The sequence below is a fragment of the Arachis ipaensis genome, chromosome B1, assembly GCF_059453495.1.
Source record: "Arachis ipaensis isolate K30076 ecotype BB chromosome B1, ASM5945349v1, whole genome shotgun sequence".
Taxonomy (NCBI): domain Eukaryota; kingdom Viridiplantae; phylum Streptophyta; class Magnoliopsida; order Fabales; family Fabaceae; genus Arachis; species Arachis ipaensis.
Genome location: NC_142436.1, coordinates 132589215 through 132613340, shown reverse-complemented (window position 1 = coordinate 132613340; position 24126 = coordinate 132589215). Strand labels below are relative to the sequence as shown.

The 24126-nt window shown below is 36.4% G+C and overlaps 1 non-coding gene and 1 pseudogene across 1 annotated transcript; one reads left to right on the top strand and one right to left on the bottom strand.

Moving 5' to 3' along the window:
- Positions 1-16623: 16623 nt before the first annotated feature.
- On the top strand, positions 16624-16727 carry LOC148578423 (small nucleolar RNA R71). The gene has a single exon (XR_015903634.1). It is a non-coding gene; the product is annotated as a small nucleolar RNA R71 (small nucleolar RNA).
- A 5946-nt stretch (positions 16728-22673) lies between these two features.
- LOC107611585 (uncharacterized) lies at positions 22674-23765 on the bottom strand (annotated as a pseudogene).
- Between the last annotated feature and the right edge of the window lie 361 nt (positions 23766-24126).

The window sequence follows — 24126 nt, the reverse complement described above, 5'->3', positions numbered from 1 at the left end:
TCTGCGCCAAATATTAACTACTTGCGCTCTTCATTACCTTTCCATTACTCACAAATATTTTATTTATTACCCAAATTCATATCCATGATATCTTATGGATTCATATTTGTCCTGTCCTATCCTGTTTTAAAATATGATATATTTTACCGTGTTTTTAATAGCATCCCTCTTGTATGATATATATTATATGGCTTATGAAAATAAAATTTAAACTATTAAACTAAAAAGAATATGTAAATTTTAAATATAATTAAAGTAATTACATTATAAATTAGAGTACTACTACACATACAAATCTTTTTGGTATACAAGTCACTTACATAATGCGCGCGTAAAATCACGTTGTTCCTCTTTGTATCCCACGTTCTTCCTCCTTCTCTTTCTTCTTCTTTGCGTTTCTCCTCCTTTTTCTTTGCGTGTTTCATCTTCAACGTCGTTTTTTTATTACTGTTGTTGTTGCTGCATTTTTTTCCCTCCTCCTCTTTCTATTGATATTGCAACATTATGTATTTTTTTTTCTTTGTTTGATTTTTCCTTTCAAGAAGAATTATGAGAATATGGAATAAGAAGACGAAGAAGAAGAAGCAGCAGAGCAGAAGATGAGAAGGAGGAAGAGGAAGAGTTTGAATTATGCAGAACTTATTAGCACATACACCGAAAATTCTTAAACAATACACTCAAATATCTTCGTGTTACACCCAAATATTTTCGTGTTATACCCAAATTTGCTGTAAATACAGAAAAATATTTTCTCTAATGTTGCATTTTTTTCTTCTTCTTTTTTCCTTATTTCTTTCTTTCTTTTAGTTGAATGAATGTAAGTTCATCATCTTCCAAGTAATTTTGCAGCATTATGTGTTTTTTCTTCTTCTTTGTTTGATTTTTTTTATTCTTGTTAAAAGAGTAAAAGAAGAAGAAACTTGAGAAGATAAAACAAGAAAAAAAAAAGATGAATAAGAAAAAAAGAAGAAGAAGAAGATGATGATGATGAAAAAGAAGAAGAACCAGTAGAAGATGAGGAGGAGGGAGAGAAGAGTTTTGAATTATGCAGAACTTATCAGCACACATACACAGAAAATTGTTAAACAATACACTCAAATATCTTTGTGTTACACCCAAATATCTTCGTGTTACACCCAAATTTGCTGTAAATACAGAAAAATATTTTCTTTAATGCAGAACTTTTACATTACATTCAATTCAAACCATCAATGATGAAACATTATTCACCTACAGAATCATAAGCTACTAACGAAAAAATTAACTAGAATCGAACCACATCTTAGCCACTTGATTGGATTCAAAACAATAATCAATTTCGTTTTGGTTCAATTGACAATCTGAACTTGAATTATTCATTATCTTTAACAACAAGATAACTGATGATGGAAGAGAAGGAGGAAAAGGAAGGAGGAGAAGAAATTCCAATGAAAAAAGAAGGAGGAAGAGGAAGAGGAGGAAGAGGAGGTGGTGTTGGTGACGACGATAACGAAAGAGAAATTAGAAAATTACATTTTATAATTTCATGAAGTAAAAATAATTAAAATATAAATTTTGACACTAATTTTAAAGATTATGGCCCAAAATTAGGTTATTAAACCAAACCAGTTAGACCGAATCCAAACAGGACCCAAGGCCCAACTATATAAGGCCATGAATCAGTCCTCTTCCCCATCACATAATGAAAATACGCTGAACTTGGGGGTGGGAGTAACAAAGGAGAACCCTAACCTAATTCCAACTTCAAATCTACGTAACTTTCAATCCGGAGCTCCGATTGACAAGCCGTTTCTTTCTCCCTTTCTGAATTCGTGTTTTAGTGTGAGTATTGAGTGATTTTGGTAATTTTGATGGTTTAGGAGTACTCTAGCAGTGGATAATTTTTAATTTTGTCTAATTAATCCATGAATAAAGTAAGAAATGATTACTTTCCTTCTAATTTGTCAATTTCATGAGATTAGGGTATTAAAAATTTGTATGTATATGGAATTATATAACATTAAGTTATATATATGTGAAATTGAAGTCAAATTGGCGAAGTGGTATACTTGAATTGGAGCTTTTGATGGTTGGAACCTATAGCACATGATTTGGAACCTTGGAGGCTTGAATTGAGGTGTTTGAGCTTGGGGAGAAATCGGCCAAGGTATGGTTTTGGTTTCTCGTAGATAATATATAATGTTTCGCGAAAACATCGGCTAGATGACCATAGAATAAGTTATATGATATGAAAGGTTGAGGTTTAGTGATTCATTATTGGAAATTGTTGAGTGGTTTGGATGGGACCCAAGAAGGGTGGCAAAGTCCGAGTTTTAGGGGAGATGCTACCAAAATTTTAAGAGAATTTTGGGAAGTTTTTTTTTGGTTAATTTGGATGGAAGAATAGTTTATTTGATTTTGATTTATTTAAGAAAAGGATGAATCAGGTTTGAGTTTAAATGATTGAGAAAAGAATTATGTTTTGAGTTTGATTAAGAAATCACATTTGGAGAAATTTTAGTAAATTTTAAAAGTAATTGGTTTTTGATTGAATAATTTCATTTTGCGACATTTTGGAAAAGTTGAAGAATTCGAGTTTTGATTTAGCAAAACGGGACGATCTCTGAGCCTTTGGAAATGTTTCAGATTTAAGAATGAAACTGAAATTGATTTTGGGTTTACATAATTTGGTTTTGAAATTGGTTTGGAACTCTTGGCTTACATGCTTTGGTTTTGGTTTAAACTCCATTATAATTGATTCAAATTAAGCAACTATGATTTCGAGTATTTTTAAATAATTTAAGAAATGAGATAGGTTATTCTCCCTTAATATCTTGAGACTCTGCCGTGGAGTTTAATTAATAACTTCTGATTCAAAGTACTTAAGTGACTATTTTAAGAATGAATGATTTTTGAGGTTGGTTTGGAAAAATTTGATTGAGTGGAAATGAGTGAAAGTGAATATGTAGAATTGGGTTGTGAAGGGAAGAGCTTGAATTGTAAAATATAAATGAGGAATTGGATGTGATGACAACAACGAAAAATAATGATGAGTAACTTGATTATGATTGTTGAAGCGAGGTGAAACATCTTTGATAAATAGAAAACATTTGAAATTTAAAATGTCTGTGGGGATCGTGGTTATTTACCGCCCACCAGATTTTAAAGAAAATTGTTTTTGTGGGGATCGTGGATATTTATGCCCATCAGGTTTTAAAGAAAATTACTTTGTGGGGATTGTAGTTATTTACCGCCCACGGGTTGTAAATGTGTTTGTAGGGATCATGGTTATTTACCGCCCACGTGTGTGTTATTTTCCAATTGAAAACGTCTGTGGGGATCGAGCTGGTTTACCGCCCGCAGATGGTGGGGATCGAGGAAGTTTTTCGCTTACCAGGTGAGGATCGTGGTACTGTACCGCTCACCAGTTTTTAAGAGGACGATGCCTGGGTTAGCTACCGGACATGTCAGGTTGGCTATATAACTGACAGATGAGACTCATCAGCCATAGGGTAGGCATACATCATATGCATATGTGTGTTTTGTTTGATTGTGCATTAATTGGGTGTGCCTATGTGATTATTATGCTTACCTGCTATATTTGCTACCTACTGTATCTATATCCTACTTGTGTTTGCTTTGTTTGTGTTCTTTGTCTGTGCACTAGAGTTTTGGAGGATTGGAAGAAGGCAGAAATTAGGGCATAAGTTAGAAATGAACTAGAAATAAGAACCTTAGATAACCTACCCTGTTTATGGTTTTCAATTTATAAACTTTAAGTTTTAAATTTGAGTGTCGGAGTTCTAGGATTGCCTCTGGCTTTCTTGGAACCTTATATCTTATGTACGTGGGCACCTTTACCATACTGAGAACCCCCAGTTCTTATTCCATACATATATTGTGGTTTTCAGATGCAGGACACGAGGCGCCGCACTGAGCATTCTAGAGGCTCTTGGAAGCGAAGAACTATCTTGGGATTTGATGTTTGTATTTGGTTTATGTTTATATATGTGTATAGATTCTCCATCTTGTAAATATATATTATGTTTTGTCCCTTTTAGAGGTTGACCTGGAGAAACAGGATTTATATTTATCTGTTGGTTTATTTTTGGGTTGTATATATATATATATATATAGGTCGAGTCTAGATCTTGATTATATAACTTTCATTTGGAACCCTACTTTTTTTATATCTGTCTTCTGGTTTTCTGTATAAGTTTTCTATATTTTCATTTCTCGTGAGCGTTGTATCTTCGATTATGTTTTGTTTTAGTCGTACTCCTTTTCTTTCAAGGCTCCCATATATATTATCCTTGTTTTATATATATATATATATATATATATATATATATATATATATATATATATATATATATATACACTTTTAGAGGTCGTAGCGCCTCGCCAACTCTATTTTACATCCTAGGTGTAAAGCTCTGTGTGGTAGGGTGGTACAAAAAATAACGAAGAAAAACGTACAGTAACGGAATGAAGAAGAACATGCGCGCGTGATATAAATGACTTGTATAAAAAAATGACTTGTATGTGGAGAATAATTGTATAAATTATAAGCAACATTAAATAACTTTAAATTTATCAAATTTGATAATCTATCTCAAACATTCATTTGCATATGTTAAGAGCGAATACAAGATAGACATAAGGCAAAACAATTGCTACCGATATCTGTCACATATCCAAACAATTATTATCAAGTTTTACTTGTATCCACCCCCAAAATCTAATCCATCATTGTAAATCCCGGCTCGTTTAGGCTGCGTTTGTTTACAGAGATAGGACACTGAGACAAAGACACAAAGACACAAAATCGTGTTTGACAGAAGAGACATGGACAGAGATAATGTGTCCAGAAACACTGAATTAGTGTATTTTGTGACCATCCTGACAGGAAGGACACGGAGACACTAACAAGGGACACAACTTATTTTTTATTTTTTCTTTCATTATTCTTGTTGATTTTTCATAATTATATTTTTTATTATTATATTTTTCATCTCAAATTTTTAAATGAAAAAAAAAATGAGAATCAATTGGATTTTCATAATTTGTTCTAGTTTATTACCAAACAGAATACAAGAACATAAAATTTTGTGTCTCTATTTATCAGTATCTTGTCTTGTCCTATTCTTAGTGTCTTATCCTGTCTTGTTCTCAGAAACAAACGCAGCCTTAAAGACGAGACAGGTTGAGTCCGATCAAATTACCATTCCTATTTCTAGAAAAGATATTCTTGGATCGGTCGTTATTGTATACCCAATTCTAAGAGTTAGGCAATAACACTTATATTTATAAAACTTTAATTTTAAATAAATAGTAAATAGTTTTTTTATGATTTAATTATTTTATAATTTTGATAATTATATTAAATTTTCAAATAGGTCTGTATAGTTATATTAAATTTTCAATTATGTTTGTATATTAAATTTCTGTAATCAATTATTTTGGTAACCATATAATAATACAATAAAAAGCTACAGTCAAGCAAAATAGCCAACCAAGTCCAACTAAGATGGTTAAACGTGTTTTACATCCATGCTTCTTTTTCTTATAAGCAAAATAGCTAATTAAGTCCAACAAAATTGTTTAAACATGTTTCACATCCACGCTTCTTATTATTTTTGCCTCTGCTTCTTGTTCTCCTCCTCCTTTTCCCTTATCTTTCTTTTTCACTATCTTCGTCGTTGTCACCACCAATGCCTCCTTGATCTTTCTCTTTATCCTTCTTCTTTTCTCATTTGAATTTCTTTTCTTCCTTTATTTTTCTCCTCCTCCATCATTATCATCATCAGCCATCATTGTTTGTATCGTTATTGTCGTCTTTTTCTTATACGTAAATAATATTGTTCATTCTCTTTTGAATTTTTGCACTTGTGCTACTTAATTTCGTTGCGTTATCTATAGCAGTTTCGTATTTAGCAATAAGCTAGTAAAATTCTTTGATTACAAATATGAACAATTTCCGTGTTGTTGTTAGTTTACAATGGTATCGTGCTTATAACTTTTCTGTGTTTTTGCAATTTTTAATGTGATGTTAATGAGTAGTTTGTACTAAAGATTAGGATAACTTTCAACATACTTTAAGAAATTGAAAAATTTTACAAAAATTATTCTAAACTTGCAAATTTTTCTACTAAAATAAAGAACGTAAATAAAAAAGAAAATCAAATAAAGAAAAAAATTATAAATATGGCTTGAATAACACTAGAACCATTACAATTCTCTTGTATGATTTAATTACATCAAATCCAGGTCAATGAGACCAAGTGCACCTAATTTAAATCAAAATGATACCGAAATTAATTAATGATGATGACGCACAAACTCAATTTAGAACAAACATGCAAACAAGACTCAATCAACTACAAAAATACATCAAAATTAATTTTAGATTAAAAAAGTCATGGATATGACTCAAATGACACTTGAATCACTACAACTTTCTTGTATGACGTAATTACATCAAATTCAAGTCAATGAGACCAAGTGAATCTCATTTAACTCAGAATGACACCAAACTTACTTAATGATGACAACATACAAACTCAGTTCATAACAAGCACACAAACAAGACTCAATCAACCACAAAATGCATCCAAATCAATTTTGGATAAGGAAAAATCACGAATATGACCTAAATGACACCAAATCATTACAACTACCTTATATGATCTAATTATATCAAATCCAAGTTAATGACAACAAGTACAACACATTTAACTCAGAATGACACCGAAAAATAATGATGATGACACACAAACTCAATTCAGAACAAGTATACAAACAAGACTCAATCAACTACAAAATATATGTATGTAAAATTTAAACCCAGAAAAGTCATCAATATGTTGCTTATAATTCTTGTTTCATCCTCTTAACAAGAACTTGTTTCACAGTTAAGATGTTTTAGTGCCAAAATTGAGAAACTTCTGTCTCACGATAAGAATTTTGATGTTATTTTCTGATAAATAATGTATAACTCAAAATTCCTCCTCCTTTTCTTCTTCTTCGTCACCGTCATCATCTTCTTTTCTTGTTCATCTTCTTTTTCTTGTTTTACCTTATAATTCTTCTTGTTTTATCTTCTTAACAAGAATAAAAACAAAAAAATCAAATAAAGAAGACGAAAAAATACATAATGCTGTAAAATCACCAAGAATAGAAGGAAAAAAAGAAAAAAAATACAACAACAACAACGACAATAAAAGAACAACGATGGGGAGGAAACACACGAAGAAGAAGAAGAAATGCGAAGAAGGAGAAGGAAGAACACGAGATATGAACATTCACGTTTGTGGCTGGGGAGTTGGAGCATGTAGACATGCTCTTACTAATGAAATTAGTTTTTGTTAGGTTTGGATTAACTTGGTTGCCAAAAAGACTTAAATATGTAGCAAGATTGATAACAATAATCAACAAATCAACCCAAACACAAACCAACTTAAATTAGTCGAGTAGTAGTTAGCCTATTTGTTCACTTAATCAAATGTCAGGTGGTGTTTAAAAAGAAAAATTAACACAAGCCATGCCTTTTTTTTATAATAAATGGAATTGAAGTCCAAACAGCAAAACTATACAAAAATTATTCGCGAAAAGAAAACATCTTAATATCAGTAGAAAATTAAACTGAAACTAGTATATGTACGGGTTAATATATGAAAATACATAAAATAATTATTCAAAAAAATACAAAAATTATTACTATAAAATTTTAAATTATAAAATCACAATCAATTGAAAAGTTTAATTATTTTTAATATAAAAATATTTAAAATAAAAAATAAATATCTTACGTATGTTTAAAGTTGAACAAACTATTCATCGACAAAATTACATCATTTAAAATATTTATAATGAGATTTTATTTTTTAAAGACTTTTATTTAAAATATTTATTAGTAGCCTTAGCATATATCTTCTCATTATTTATAAAAAAAATTTTAAATTACTCATATTCTTAACTCTTGAAAGTGCTATATAGTTGATCATGTATAAACATTATATATATTTTTTTTTTTGGTGAAGAAAGGGGGGTCAACGACCCCAACAGGAAAAGAAAATAACAAAAGGAAAGAAAAAACACCACCTAAAGAGACTCTCTCAATATGAGAGAACCCATACAATCAGAAGAAAGAGCATTGAAAATGTCAGGAATAGAATCTTCAATGATGTGAAGACCCAGCGGCATTGATTGCCCCTTCTTTGCTAGAATGTCTGCCACTGAATTTGCTTCGCGGAGAATGTGGTTCCAATGCACCAGCTAGATGCGACTTGATAAGATTCGGATTTCTTCTACAAGCGATGCACAAGAATGAAGGGCAGGGCATCCATGTTTAATGAAGTTGATAGCATCGAGAGAATCTGATTCCATGATAACATGGTTCTAGTTGTGATTGATGGCCAGTTGGAGTCCTTTAATGACTCCCCATAATTCTGCATTCATAATAGAACAATTTCCAATATTACATGTGAACGCCTGTAGAAATCTGCCTAAATGATTTCGGACAACTCCGCCACAAGCAGCATTGTTGTTGATGGAAAAGTAGGAACCATCAACATTAATCTTGATTATACTTTCAAGAGGGGGTACCAACGAACAAGACACCCTGTGGAGTTAGTGACTTGCTTTGGTATGATGAGGTTATGTAGGGCTCTTTTAATCTCAGAGCTCCTCACTTTAACGGACTCTGCCACGGCTGCTGGGTTAGTGATAATACCTTCAAAGATGAATTTGTTACGGAAGTACCATAGGGAGGAAATTGCAACCCCAAAGGTGCAAGGCCACTCATTTGTCTTGGAGAGGTTGTAAATGAGCCAATCGTGTCTGCCAAGGTTGTAAAACTCTTTCACTTGGTCTTTAGGTTGAAGAGATTGCCATACAAAAGAGACAAAAGAGCAATATCTTAGCACATGTAGACTTGTTTTCTCATTTATGTGACATCTTGGACACTGATCATTGTGTGTTAGGTGTCTTCGTTTTCTCTCTATGTTGGTCAAGATAGCATTATGCGCCACTAGCCAGATGAATGATTTAATCCTTTCAGGTCTCTTCTAGCTCCATGCAAGCTTGAACACTCGATCATGTGACACCTGGTCATTTTGAATGGCGTGGTAGGCTGTTTTTAAGTTGAATGATCCGTCCGAAGAGGGTGCCCAGGCTATATAATCCTCCAATATCCAAGGGGATGGTGGAACAAGGCTCATTATCTTGCTAATCACATCATCTGGCAGCCACTCCTTTAATCTGGTAACATCCCAACTGCCTGAAACCGAAAGGACATCAGTTAGAGATATATTTAAATTGACTTCATTAATTACCTGTAATGTCTGTTGGCTCAATCTTCCAATGTTTAGGACCCAGTTATGTGTCCAGAACTTAATTTGAGAGCCATCACTAACTCTCCACACCATATTCTTTTCCACATCTTCCCAAGTTGAGCAGATCCCCTTCCAAAGGTTTGATTCACTGCGTCTTCTCTCAACTTATGGAATAATGTCATTGCCACATTTGTATTTTGCTCTGAGAACTCTTGCCCATAAGGAATCTTTGCTTTCAATAAGCTCCCAACCAGCTTTCATCATATACGTGTGGTTTAGGTCCTTTGCATGCCGCAGTCCTAGACCTCCCGACTGTTTTGCTTTAGTTATGGTGTTCCAATTCAGTAAATGCACTTTTTTGAGTTGTCTGTCTCACCCCCAAATAAAGTTTCTGCATTTACGGTCAATAGCATTACAAGTAGATATAGGTAAAATAGCAGATTGTATTGTATATGTAGGAATAGAAGATAGAGTTGATTTCACCAGAGTAGTTCTTCCTGCGAGGGAGAGGGAAGACGCTTTCTAACTGTTAAGCCTTGCATTTAGCTTGCTTTCAATCTCTTTATATGTATTTTTGGTGACCCTAGAATGAATTATTGGAACACCTAAGTACTTTCCAAGATCCTCCGTTCTTGCGAATTGCAGCTTATCACTAATCTCAGTTCTAATGTTGTGACCGACATTCTTGGAGAAGAAGATCCTTGTTTTATCCTTGCTAACACGCTGTCCTGAACTAGCACAAAACGCTTCCAAGACTCTATGGATGACATCAGCCTGCTCCATATTCGCTTCAACAAATAGAATAAGATCGTCTGCAAAGCAAAGGTGTGAAAGCACAGGGCCATTCTTGTTGAGCCTAATAGGCTTCCAGAAATTGTTGTCAACCACTGCTTGAATAAGGTGAGATAGCCTTTCTAGGCATAGAACAAAAATATATGGAAACATTGGATCCCCTTGGAGAATGCCTCTGGTGGGACGAAATTCATCTAGCATCTCTCCATTCCAAAGCAATCTCATTTTGGTGGTTGAGATGCATGAACAGATCAGCTCAATGAGATGAGAGGGGAAGCCAATATCAATAAGGGTTTCTTTAATAAAAGTCCATTTGAGTCTGTCGTATGCCTTTTCTAGGCCAACTTTGATAGCCATCCAACCTTTGTTGCCCTTCTTACTTCTTATAGAATGTATGACCTCCTGTGCAATAATGATATTATCGAAACTCTGTCTTCCGGGAACAAAACTGCATTGGTTTGGACTAACGAGTTTCTCCATAATTTTCCTGAGCCGCATGGATATGATCTTGGTCACCATCTTATAAGAGACATTGCAAAGACTTATTGGGCGCATTTGTTTCAGATTGACAACTGGCTCCACTTTTGGGATAAGTGTAATTAGAGTCTCATTAATATCTTCCACCTGTTCAGGATGGCTAAAAATATTCTCAATTAAAAAATACAGATCAGCCCCAACTTTATCCCATTGACTTTGGAAAAAAATAGCATGTATACCATCAATACCAGGTGCTTTCAAGCCCCCCATTTTAAAAATAGCCTCTTTTATTTCTATATGAGTTACCCTGCCCCGTATGATATTTATATCATCATGGTTAAGAGTAGGAAAAGAGTTATTCATAATATATGGAACATCAGGTGGTGCACGAAATTGTGATCTCCAGGCTCGAACAAATCCTGGTAATGGCTCCAAAACTTGGTGCTCTGATCTTAATTCATAATTGTCACAACTTCGATACAACTAACCAGCAAGTGCACTGGGTCGTCCAAGTAATACCTTACGTGAGTAAGGGTCGAATCCCACGGAGATTGTTGGTATGAAGCAAGCTATGGTCACCTTGTAAATCTCAGTCAGGCGGATATAAAGTGATAATGGTGTTTTCGAATATTAATTAATAAAATAGGGATAGAGACACTTATGTAATTCATTGATAGGAATTTCAGATAAGCGAATGGAGATGCTTTCGTTCCTCTGAACCTCTGCTTTCCTGCCATCTTCATCCAGTCAGTCTTACTCCTTTCCATGGCTGGCTTTATGTGATACATCACCACTGTCAATGGCTACTTTCGGTCATCTCTCGGGAAAATGATCCAATGCCCTGTCACGGCACGGCTAATCGTCTGGAGGCATCACCCTTGTCAATGGCTTCATCTTATCCTCTCAGTGAATAATGTGCTCACGCACCCTGTCACGGCACGGCTATTCATCTGTCGGTTCTCGATCATGCTGGAATAGGATTTACTATCCTTTTGCGTCTGTCACTAACGCCCTGCAATCGCGAGTTAGGAGCTCGTCACAGTCATTCAATCATTGAATCCTACTCGGAATACCACAGACAAGGTTTAGACTTTCCGGATTCTCTTGAATGCCGCCATCATTCTAGCTTACGCCACGAAGATTCTGGTTAGGAGATCTAAGAGATATTCATTCTAGCTTAATTCATGTAGAACAGAAGTGTTTGTCAGGCACGCGTTCATAAGGGAGAAGGATGATGAGCGTCACACATAATCATCACCTTCATCACGTTCTTGGGTGCGAATGGATATCTTTAGAAGAGAAATAAGAAGAATTGAATAGAAAACAGTAGTACTTTGCATTAATCTTTGAGGAACAGCAGAGCTCCACACCTTAATCTATGGAGTGTAGAAGCTCTACCGTTAAAAATACATAAGTGAAGGTCCAGGCATGGCCGAGATGGCCAGCCCCCTAAAACGTGATCAAAGGATCATAAGGTAATCCAAAGATGGTCCAAAAGACGTCTAATACAATAGTAAGAGGTCCTATTTATAATAAACTAGTCACTAGGGTTTACATGAGTAAGTAATTGATGAATAAATCCACTTCCGGGGCCCACTTGGTGTGTGTTTGGGCTGAGCCTAAGTGTTGCACGTGCAGAGGCCATTTGTGGAGCTGAACGCCAGTATTTGTGCCAGTTTGGGCGTTCAACTCTGGTTTTGGATCCTTTTCTGGCGCTGGACGCCAGATTTGGGCAGAAGGCTGGCGTTGAACGCCAGTTTACGTCGTCAATTATTGGCCAAAGTATGGACTATTATATATTGCTGGAAAGCCCTGGATGTCTACTTTCCAACGCAATTGGAAGCGCGCCATTTTGAGTTCTGTAGCTCCAGAAAATCCACTTTGAGTGCAGGGAGGTCAGAATCCAACAGCATCAGTAGTCCTTTTTCAACCTCTGAATTTGATTTTTGCTCAAGTCCCTCAATTTCAGCCAGAAAATACCTGAAATCACAGAAAAACACACAAACTCATAGTGAAGTCCAGAAATGTGAATTTAACACAAAATCTATTAAAAATATCCCTAAAAGTAACTAGATCCTACTAAAAACATACTAAAAACAATGTCAAAAAGCGTATAAATTATCCGCTCATCACAACACCAAACTTAAATTGTTGCTTGTCCCCAAGCAACTGAAAATCAAAATAGGATAAAAAGAATAGAATATAATATAAATTCCAAACTATCAATGAAACAGAGCTTCAATCATATGAGGGGGACTTATAGCTTTTTGCCTCTTGAATAGTTTTGGCATCTCACTTTATCCATTGAGGTTCAGAATGATTGGCATCTATAGGAACTTCAGATTTCGAATAGTGTTATTGACTCTCTTAGTTCAGTATGATGATTCTTGAACACAGCTTCTTTATGAGTCTTGGCCGTGGCCCTAAGCATTTTGTTTTCCAGTATTACCACCGGATACATAAATGCCACAGACACATAATTGGGTGAACCCTTTCAGATTGTGACTCAGCTTTGCTAAAGTCCCCAATTAGAGGTGTCCAGGGTTCTTAAGCACACTCTTTTTTTTTGCTTTGGACCTTGACTTTAACCGCTCAGTCTCAAGTTTTCACTTGACACCTACACGCCACAAGCACATGGTTAGGGACAGCTTGGTTTAGCCGCTTAGACCAGGATTTTATTCCTTTAGGCCCTCCTATCCACTGATGCTCAAAGCCTTGGGATCCTTTTTATTTCCCTTTCCTTTTTGGTTTTATTGGCTTTTTGCTCTTGCCTCTTGGTTTTAAGAGCTTTGGCTTTTTCTACTTGCTTTTTCTTTTTCTTTCTATATTTTTTTTTGCCTATTTTATTTTATTTTTTTCTGCAAGCTTTGTTCTTTGCTGCTTTTTCTTGCTTCAAGAATCATTTTTATGATTTTTCAGATTATCAAATAACATGTCTCCTAGTCATCATTCTTTCAAGAGCCAACATATTTAACATTCTTAAACAACAACTTCAAAAGACATATGCACTGTTTAAGCATTCATTCAGAAAACAAGAAGCATTGTCACCACATCAATATAATTAAACTAAGTTCAAGGATAAATTCGAAACTCATGTACTTCTTGTTCTTTTGAATTAAAACATTTTTCATTTAAGAGAGGTGATGGATTCATAGGACATTTATAACTTTAAGACATAGTTACTAACTACTAATGATCATGTAATGAAGACACAAACACAGATAAGCACATAACATAGAAAACGAAAAACAGAAGAAATAAGAACAAGGAATGAATCCACCTTAGTAATGGTGGCGTTTCCTTCTTGAGGAACTAATGATGTCCTTGAGCTCTTCTATGTCTCTTCCTTGTCTTTGTTGCTCCTCCTTCATTGCTTTTAGATCTTCTCTGATTTCATGAAGGATGATGGAGTGCTCTTGATGTTCCACCCTTAGTTGCTTCTAATAATTGTGTGGAAGAAAATGTATCCCCTGAGGTATCTCAGGGATCTCTTGATTTGCAGTCAAATGTTCTACCACTGAGCTATAGACCCTTGATGGAAGCTTTTGTCTTCCCTTTCCTCTTTCTAGAGGTTTCTCTGGCCTTAGGTGCCATCAATGGTTATGGAAAAAACAAAAAGGCTATGCTTTTACCACACCAAACTTAGAATGTTGCTCACCCTCGAGCAAAAGAAGAAAGAATAGAAGAAGAAGATATGGAGGAGATGGATGGGAGTGTGTATTCGGCCATATGGGTGGGATTGGGTGGGAGAGAGAGAGAGAGAGATGTTGAATTTTGAAGGTAGTGGGTGTATGGATGTGAGTGGTAAAGGGTTAATAGGGAAGGGTGTTTATTGGGAATAGAGGATGATTGAGAAGAGAGAAGAGAGTGAGTGGAGGTAGGTGGGGATCCTGTGAGGTCCACAGATCCTGAGGTGTCAAGGCATTTACATCCCTGCACCAATTTAGGCATGCAAAATGCCCTTGCACACAACTCTGGGCGTTCAGCGCCAGGTTGGTGCCCATTTTGGGCGTTCAACGCCCCTTTGCTGCCATTTCTGGCGTTGAACGCCAGAACCATGCTTGTTCTGGGCGTTCAGCGCCAGGATGCTCCCATTCTGGGCGTTCAGCGCCAGAACTATACTTTGTTCTGGCGTTTGAACGCCAGACAGATGCTCCTCCAGGGTGTGATTTTTCTTCTGCTGTTTTTTTATTCCGTTTTCAATTTTTCTATTTATTTTGTGACTCCACATGATCATGAACCTAAGAAAACATGAAAAACAATAAAAATAAGAATTAGATAAACATTGGGTTGCCTCCCAACAAGCGCTTCTTTAATGTCAATAGCTTGACAGTGGGCTCTTATGGAGCCTCACAGATGTGCAGAGTTTTGTTGAGACTCTCCAACACCAAACTTAGAGTTTGGATATGGGAGTTCAACACCAAACTTAGAGTTTGGTTGTGGCCTCCCAACACCAAACTTAGAGTTTGACTGTGGGGGCTCTGGTTGACTCTGCTTGGAGAGAAGCTTTTTCTGCTTCCTCTCCATGGTTGCAGAGGGAGATCTTTGAGTTTTGAATACAAGGGAGTTCTCATTCCATTGAAGGACTATTTCACCTCTGTCAACATCAATCACAGCTCTTGCTGTGGCCAGGAAAGGTCTTCCTAGGATGATGGATTCATCCTCTTCCTTTCCAGTATCTAGGACTATGAAATCAGCAGGGATGTAAAGGCCCTCAACCTTTACTAAAACGTCCTCTACTTGTCCATATGCTTGTTTTCTTGAGCTGTCTGCCATCTCTAATGAGATTTTAGCAGCTTGCACCCCATAGATTCCCAGTCTCTCTATTACAGAGAGGGGCATGAGGTTTATTCCTGAACCAAGGTCACACAGAGCCTTAAAGATCATGGTGCCTATGGTGCAGGGTATTATGAACTTTCCAGGATCCTGTCTCTTCTGAGGCAATGTCAGTTGATCCAGATCACTTAGTTCATTGATGAACAAGGGAGGTTCAACTTCCCAAGTATCAATGCCAAATAATTTGGCATTCAGCTTCATGATTGCACCAAGAAACTTGGCAGTTTGCTCTTCAGTAACATCCTCATTCTCTTCAGAAGAGGAATACTCATCAGAGCTCATGAAGGGCATAAGGAGGTTCAATGGAATCTCTATGGTCTCTAGATGAGCCTCAGAGTCCTTTGGTTCCTCAAAGGGAAGCTCCTTATTGATCACTGGATGTCCCAGGAGGTCTTCCTCCTTGGGATTCACGTCCTCTCCTCTCCTCACAGGTTCGGCCATGGCGCTTATGTCAATGGCCTTGCACTCTCCTTTTGGATTCTCTTTTGTATTGCTTGGGAGAGTACTAGGAGGGATTTCAGTGATCCTTTTACTCAGCTGGCCCACTTGTGCTTCCAGATTTCTAATGGAAGACCTTGTTTCATTCATGAAACTTACAGTGGCCTTAGATAGATCAGAGACTAGATTTGCTAAATTAGAAGCATTTTATTCAGAGTTCTCTGTCTGTTGCTGAGTTGATGATGGGAAAGGCTTGCTATTGCTAAACCTGTTTCTTCCACCATTATTAAAGCCTTGTTGAAGCTTTTGATCCTTCCATGAGAGATTTGGATGATTTCTCCATGATGAGTTATAGGTGTTTCCATAAGGTTCACCTAAATAATTCACCTCTGCTATTGCAGGGTTCTCAGGATCATAAGCTTCTTCTTCATAAGAAGCCTCTTGAGTACTGTTGGATGCAGCTTGCATTCCATGCAGACTCTGAGAGATCATATTGACTTGCTGAGTCAATATTTTATTCTGAGCCAATATGGCATTCAGAGTATCAACTTCAAGAACTCCCTTCTTCATAGACGTCCCATTACTCACAGGATTCCTTTCAGAAGTGTACATGAACTGGTTATTAGTAACCATGTCAATGAGTTCTTGAGCTTCTGCAGGCGTTTTCTTTAGGTGAATGGATCCACCTGCAGAAGTGTCCAGTGACATCTTTGATAGCTCAGATAAACCATCATAGAATATATCCAGGATGGTCCATTCTGAGAGCATGTCAGAAGGACACTTTTTGGTCAACTGTTTGTATCTTTCCCAAGCTTCATAGAGGGATTCACCTTCTTTCTGTCTGAAGGTTTGAACATCAGCTCTAAGCTTGCTCAGCTTTTGAGGAGGAAAGTACTTGGCTAAGAAAGCCGTGACCAGCTTATCCCAAGATTTCAGGCTGTCTTTGGGTTGAGAATCTAACCATAATCTAGCTCTGTCTCTTACAGCAAAAGGGAAAAGCATGAGCCTGTAGACTTCAGGATTTACTCCATTAGTCTTAACAGTATCACATATCTGCAAGAACTCAGTTAAGAACTGAAAAGGATCTTCAGATGGAAGTCCATGAAACTTGCAGTTCTGCTGCATCAGAGAAACTAATTGAGGTTTCAGCTCAAAATTGTTTGCTCCAATGGCAGGAATGGAGATGCTTCTTCCATGTAAATTGGAATTAGGTGCAGTAAAGTCACCAAGCATCTTCCTTGCATTATTATTATTTTCGGCTGCCATATCCTTTTCCTGTTCGAAAATTTCTGAAAGGGTATCTCTGGATTGTTGTAATTTAGCTTCTCTCAATTTTTTTTTTAGAGTCCTTTCAGGTTATGGATCTGCTTCAACAAGAACGTTCTTGTCCTTGCTCCTGCTCATATGACAAAGAAGAGGGCGCACAAAAATAATAATAATATAGGTCCTTTATACCACAGTATAGGGATCCCTTTGTGAGTGGAAGAAAAGAGGGGGAGACAAAGAATGTAATGTAATGGAAGAAACACATCTGTGAGGAGGGTTGAGATGCGAGATGAGATGTTAGGATATGAATGAATAAATAGAATAAGATGGGAGAGAGAGAATTTTCGAAAATATTTTTGAAAAAGAGTTAGTGATTTTCGAAAATGGTTTTTGAAAAATGTTAGTAATTTTCGAAAATTTTTGAAATAAAAAATAAAATTAATTAGTTAATTAAAAAGAAATTTTTGAAAAAGAGGGAAGATATTTTCGAAAATTAGAGAGAGAGAGTTAGTTAGGTAGTTTTGAAAAAGTTAAGAAACAAACAAAAAGTTAGTTAGTTAGTTGAAACAAATTTTGAAAAGATAAGAAGTTAGGAAGTTAGAAAAGATATTTTGAAATCAAATTTTTGAAAAAGATAAGATAAGAAGATATTTTGAAAAGATATGATAGAAATTAGTTTTTGAAAAAGATTTGATTTTTGAAAAAGATTTTGAAAAAGATAAGATTTTCAAATTGAAAATTTGATTTGACTCATAAGAAACAACTTGATTTTAAAAATTTTTGAAAAAGTCAACTCAAATTTTCGAATTTGATGAGAGAAAAAAGGGAAAGATATTTTTTTTTATTTTTGAAATTTTTATGATGAGAGAGAAAAAAACAAGTAAAATAATGCAATGCATGAAATTTTTAGATCAAAACAATGAATGTATGCAAGAATGTTATGAATGTCAAGATGAACACCAAGAACACCGTGACTGTCATGATGAACATCAAGAACATATTTTTGAAAAATTTTATATGCAAAGAAAACATGCAAGACACCAAACTTAGAAATCTTTCATGTTTAGACTCTAATAAACGAAAGATGCACATGTAAAACAAGAAAAGACACAAAACAAGAAAACATCAAGATCAAACAAGAAGACTGACAAAGAACAACTTGAAGATCATGAAGAACACTATGAATGCATGATTATTTTCGAAAAATGCAAGATGCAAATGCAATTGACACCAAACTTATAACATGACACTAGACTCAAACAAGAAACATGAAATATTTTTGATTTTTGTGATTTTCTATATTTTTTTTGGATTTTTATTTTATATTTTTCGAAAAATTATTTTGAAAAAGAAAATAAGGATTCCAAAATTTTTAATATGAATTCCAGGAATCTTATGCTCTAAAGCTCCAATCAAAGGGTCAGGCATGGCTTAATAGCCAGCCAAGCTTTAGCATATAATTACATGGACTGGAGTGATTAGTTGAATACCAATCCCAAAGCAGTTTGGGTACGGCTTTACAGCCAGATAGGATTCAACATGTTTCATGAAACACTAGAATTCATTCTTAAAAATCTTGAAGCCATAGAATAATTTATTTTTAAAAACATAATTTTTTATTATTTTATTTTATTTTATTTTATTTTTTTTTCGAAAACAAAAGAAAAATTTTTGAAAGCTTTTTGAAAAATTTTTGAAAACAAAACAAAAAGAAAATTACCTAATCTGAGCAACAAGATGAACCGTCAGTTGTCCAAACTCAAACAATCCCCGGCAACGGCGCCAAAAACTTGGTGCACGAAATTGTGATCTCCAGGCTCGAACAAATCCTGGTAATGGCTCCAAAGCTTGGTGCTCTGATCTTAATTCATAATTGTCACAACTTCGATACAACTAACCAGCAAGTGCACTGGGTCGTCCAAGTAATACCTTACGTGAGTAAGGGTCAAATCCCACGGAGATTGTTGGTATGAAGCAAGCTATGGTCACCTTGTAAATCTCAGTCAGGCGGATATAAAGTGATAATGGTGTTTTCGAATATTAATTAATAAAATAGGGATAGAGACACTTATGTAATTCATTGATAGGAATTTCAGATAAGCGAATGGAGATGCTTTCGTTCCTCTGAACCTCTGCTTTCCTGCTATCTTCATCCAGTCAGTCTTACTCCTTTCCATGGCTGGCTTTATGTGATACATAACCACTGTCAATGGCTACTTTTGGTCATCTCTCGGGAAAATGATCCAATGCCCTGTCACGGCACGGCTAATCGTCTGGAGGCATCACCCTTGTCAATGGCTTCATCTTATCCTCTCAGTGAATAATGTGCTCACGCACCCTGTCACGGCACGGCTATTCATCTGTCGGTTCTCGATCATGCTGGAATAGGATTTACTATCCTTTTGCGTCTGTCACTAACGCCCTGCAATCGCGAGTTAGGAGCTCGTCACAGTCATTCAATCATTGAATCCTACTCGGAATACCACAGACAAGGTTTAGACTTTCCGGATTCTCTTGAATGCCGCCATCATTCTAGCTTACGCCACGAAGATTCTGGTTAGGAGATCTAAGAGATATTCATTCTAGCTTAATTCATGTAGAACAGAAGTGTTTGTCAGGCACGCGTTCATAAGGGAGAAGGATGATGAGCGTCACACATAATCATCACCTTCATCACGTTCTTGGGTGCGAATGGATATCTTTAGAAGAGAAATAAGAAGAATTGAATAGAAAACAGTAGTACTTTGCATTAATCTTTGAGGAACAGCAGAGCTCCACACCTTAATCTATGGAGTGTAGAAGCTCTACCGTTAAAAATACATAAGTGAAGGTCCAGGCATGGCCGAGATGGCCAGCCCCCTAAAACGTGATCAAAGGATCATAAGGTAATCCAAAGATGGTCCAAAAGACGTCTAATACAATAGTAAGAGGTCCTATTTATAATAAACTAGTCACTAGGGTTTACATGAGTAAGTAATTGATGAATAAATCCACTTCCGGGGCCCACTTGGTGTGTGTTTGGGCTGAGCCTAAGTGTTGCACGTGCAGAGGCCATTTGTGGAGCTGAACGCCAGTATTTGTGCCAGTTTGGGCGTTCAACTCTGGTTTTGGATCCTTTTCTGGCGCTGGACGCCAGATTTGGGCAGAAGGCTGGCGTTGAAAGCCAGTTTACATCGTCAATTCTTGGCCAAAGTATGGACTATTATATATTGCTGGAAAGCCCTGGATGTCTACTTTCCAACGCAATTGGAAGCGCGCCATTTTGAGTTCTGTAGCTCCAGAAAATTCATTTTGAGTGCAGGGAGGTCAGAATCCAACAGCATCAGCAGTCCTTTTTCAACCTCTGAATTTGATTTTTGCTCAAGTCCCTCAATTTCAGCCAGAAAATACCTGAAATCACAGAAAAACACACAAACTCATAGTGAAGTCCAGAAATGTGAATTTAACACAAAATCTATTAAAAACATCCCTAAAAGTAACTAGATCCTACTAAAAACATACTAAAAACAATGTCAAAAAGCGTATAAATTATCCGCTCATCATCAGGACAATCATCATTGAATAAATCAATATAAAAAGCAGATGCCATTTGTTCTAAAGCAAGTTTATTAGACACACAGTTACCGTCATGATCTTGGAGGGACTCTATTTTGTTCTTCCTTCTCCTTGCCATGGTGGATCCATGAAAGTATTTTGTGTTGCGATCCCTGCACTGAATCCACTTGAATCTTGACTTTGAAACCACAGAATTTCTTCTTGAGCCAGAATCTCTTCATACTCTCTCCAAATGTTAGCCTGAAGCTCATGGAGATATGAAGAATTGTTGATCTGTAATTTATTTGAAATTCCTTGTAACCTGCGCAAAATCTTACTCTTTCTTCTAAGAATATTTCCAAACACATCAATATTCCATTTTTTAGGCTTGTCCTAAAAGCATTCAGACGGTTATTCCAAGAATCTTGTATTTTCCAGTTACTATTAACCATATGGGTAAAATCCGGATGTGATAGCCAGGCTGCTTGAAACCTGAAAGGGCATATTTGTTTGCTCTCTTGTCGATCATTTGCTAAGTGGAGACATAAGGGGGAGTGGTCCGATTTGAAGCTAGGCAAGTGTTTGATGTGAGCAGTAGGGAAAATAATCTGCCAATCAAGATTGCTTAAGCCACGGTCGAGTCTCTCAACCAAGTTTCCACGCTTCCAAGTAAACGGCTATCTCGATTATCCCAAATCAAGAAGGCCATAATAAGATACGCAGGCTTGAAAATCAGAGCATGCTCCTCTGCTGTTGCTATTGGACCCACCATGACGCTCATGATCATGTAACAGGGCATTAAAGTCTCCAATAAGGCACCACGGCAAGTTAATCTCATTGTGTATCGATCTAATATCATCCCACAGGTAGTTTCGATTAATTCTCTGGGGACTGCCGTAAATCGCTGTTAAAAGCCAGTACGGCGAGGACCCAGACTTGACTTTCATATGCACCATCTGAGAATTGTGAGCATGAATATCAACTTTCCATTTGCTTCTATCCCATAGATACCAAATACCACCAGATTGACCTCTTGCTTCCTCAATAAAATGACCATCGAAACCCATTTTTTTTCAAACTGCTTCACCTCGTTGCCCACTAATATGGGTTTCTAATAAAATGCAGAAACTAGCATTAAACTCCTTTTTGATATCTCTGATGAGGGTAGAGAAGGCCTTTTCCCCCGCACCTCTACAATTCCAGGCTATAAAATTCATGAATAACTAGACAAGGAAAGATAGAGGGTAACTAACCCATTATTGAACCTAGGCAGACGCCCCCGTGCCCATCACTTGATGAGTGTACCACCACATCCTCCATGAGTTGATCAGGTGGCTTTTCCTCTGAATTTTTTGGATTCCTGCTATCAGGAGATGGACCTCTCTCTTTTGCAATCTGGCCAGGAACTTGGGTGAAGAAACTATTTGTCACAACATGTGATTCCATGAACTTTTCATGTGTTTTGGATTCTTTGTAGATCTTTCACTGCTCCTTTTGGATTCTTCTCATGTCTTCAAGCATTTCAAGTTCCATGGCTGCAACATTAGGATCCCTGGAAGAGAAAATTCCATGTTTTGAAATTGCCAATTGGGGATCCGAAGTGGCATGTTCTTGTTTGGTTTTCTTAAAAGAAACCTTGGGTCCTTTTTCAACTTTAGTGGGCCTATCTTTTATAAGTGTGCCTTTTTTACTCACCTTCCCAGCTCCTTGTTTTAAGATCTTGTCATGGGCTTTTGTGGATGGCCCATTTTCCTTTTGTTTTGCTTGCTGATTGGTCCCATTTTTCATAGTGCTTGGTTGGTCATTTCCTTTAGATTTGTTATTGCCATGCAATCCTTGCATATCATCTAAACCTTCCTCCAATAGAACATTGAATCTGGAGTTTGATTCTTCTCCTTGGGTAGCGCTATTATATTCTCCTTCCATATTATTCAAGGATTTCTTACCATAATAATTACTCTTTTGGTTAGTCGCATATCTCTCTAATTTTCTTCTAAATTGCTTCCTTACCATCATTCAGGGTCCAAAATTTGGAGGGCTTTGATCATATCTCCTTTGATTTTGTTCACCGAATTTTATGCTATTTTCATTCTGGTCCTTATTCAATGCAATGATCCTCTGTTCATCGGATCTTCTCCCGTCTCCCCCGGACCCCGAGACGCCGCCTCCTTCCTCCGCATCCTCCGACGGTTCACTACATTGTTCTGAACGGTGACCATAAAGACCGCACTTGAAGCAAATAAGGTGTAGACCTTCATATTCAATATTGAAAATACTCCCAAGAACAAAACTTCTGGGGACTAACTTTTTAGTGAGATCAATCTCAACACATATTCTGGCAAACCTTCCTCTCGAATGAATAGACATGGCTCTATCTATTTTCAACATCGTACCAATGGCCGATCCCACTCTCCATAGAAAGCGATGGTTGTACAGCTCGATCGGGAGATCCGGTATGCGTATCCAAGCCGCTATTTTGCGAACTGCTTTCTCAGATTCCAGAAAAAAAGGCCTCCAACGTTGGACAATTAAATAATGCCCAGCCACCATCCAAGGTCCTCCCGTTAGTGCATGCGAATAGTCATCTTCATCTGAAAAATGAACCAAAAAATAATCACGGTCCATATCAATAACATTAATCATACCTTTTTTGATCCAATCTCTATTTAAACGTTGCTCCATGAAGCCTAAGTTGATTCTCTTTCCTAGGACTTTTACGATGAGGGATGCTCGCCACGGTTTACATCATTCCTCAAATTCTTCTTGGGTTACTTTGATAGTGGGGCAAGGATCAAATGATTTCTCCCTGTCAGAGTGATCGTCGCTATCTTTATACCATCTATCCTCCAGATTCGGAGAATCTTCATCTGTTTGTTCATGGAGATCCATATCATCTTCCATTGTAGGACCAGATGGTTTCAGTAAAAATTCCTTATATGTAGCTTTGGACCTCACTATGGCATTCTCAGTATTCTCATGGGGAATCTCCATATCACCACTTGGTTGATTCAAATCTATTTTGTCGCGTGTTTTAACTTTTTTTGTGCTGCGTTGCACCAGATCTTCTTCTTCCGTTGAAACCCTAGGAGAATTCTCTAAGGATTCCATAGCAATCCCCGTTATATATAAACATTATTAGTTTGTTTAAATACAACTAAATTTAGATAAATTTTTTTTGAGATTTTTTTTATTGTCATGACAAAAGATATTAAAGTAAAGTACTATTTTAGTTCTTAATGTTTGAACTAAGTCTAAATTTTGACCATAATGTTTAAAACATCCTATTTTTATCCTAAATATCTTATTTCATATCCTTTCTTCCATTATGATTTTCTTCTAGATAGCAGCAAATTAAAAATCATAATTGTAGTGGCCATAGCTAGTGGTGGTTGTAGTAATTTAAGAGTAAAATTAATAGAAAAAAAAAAGGAAAAAAAAAAAAAATAATTGAGAAAAAGGATACTTTTAG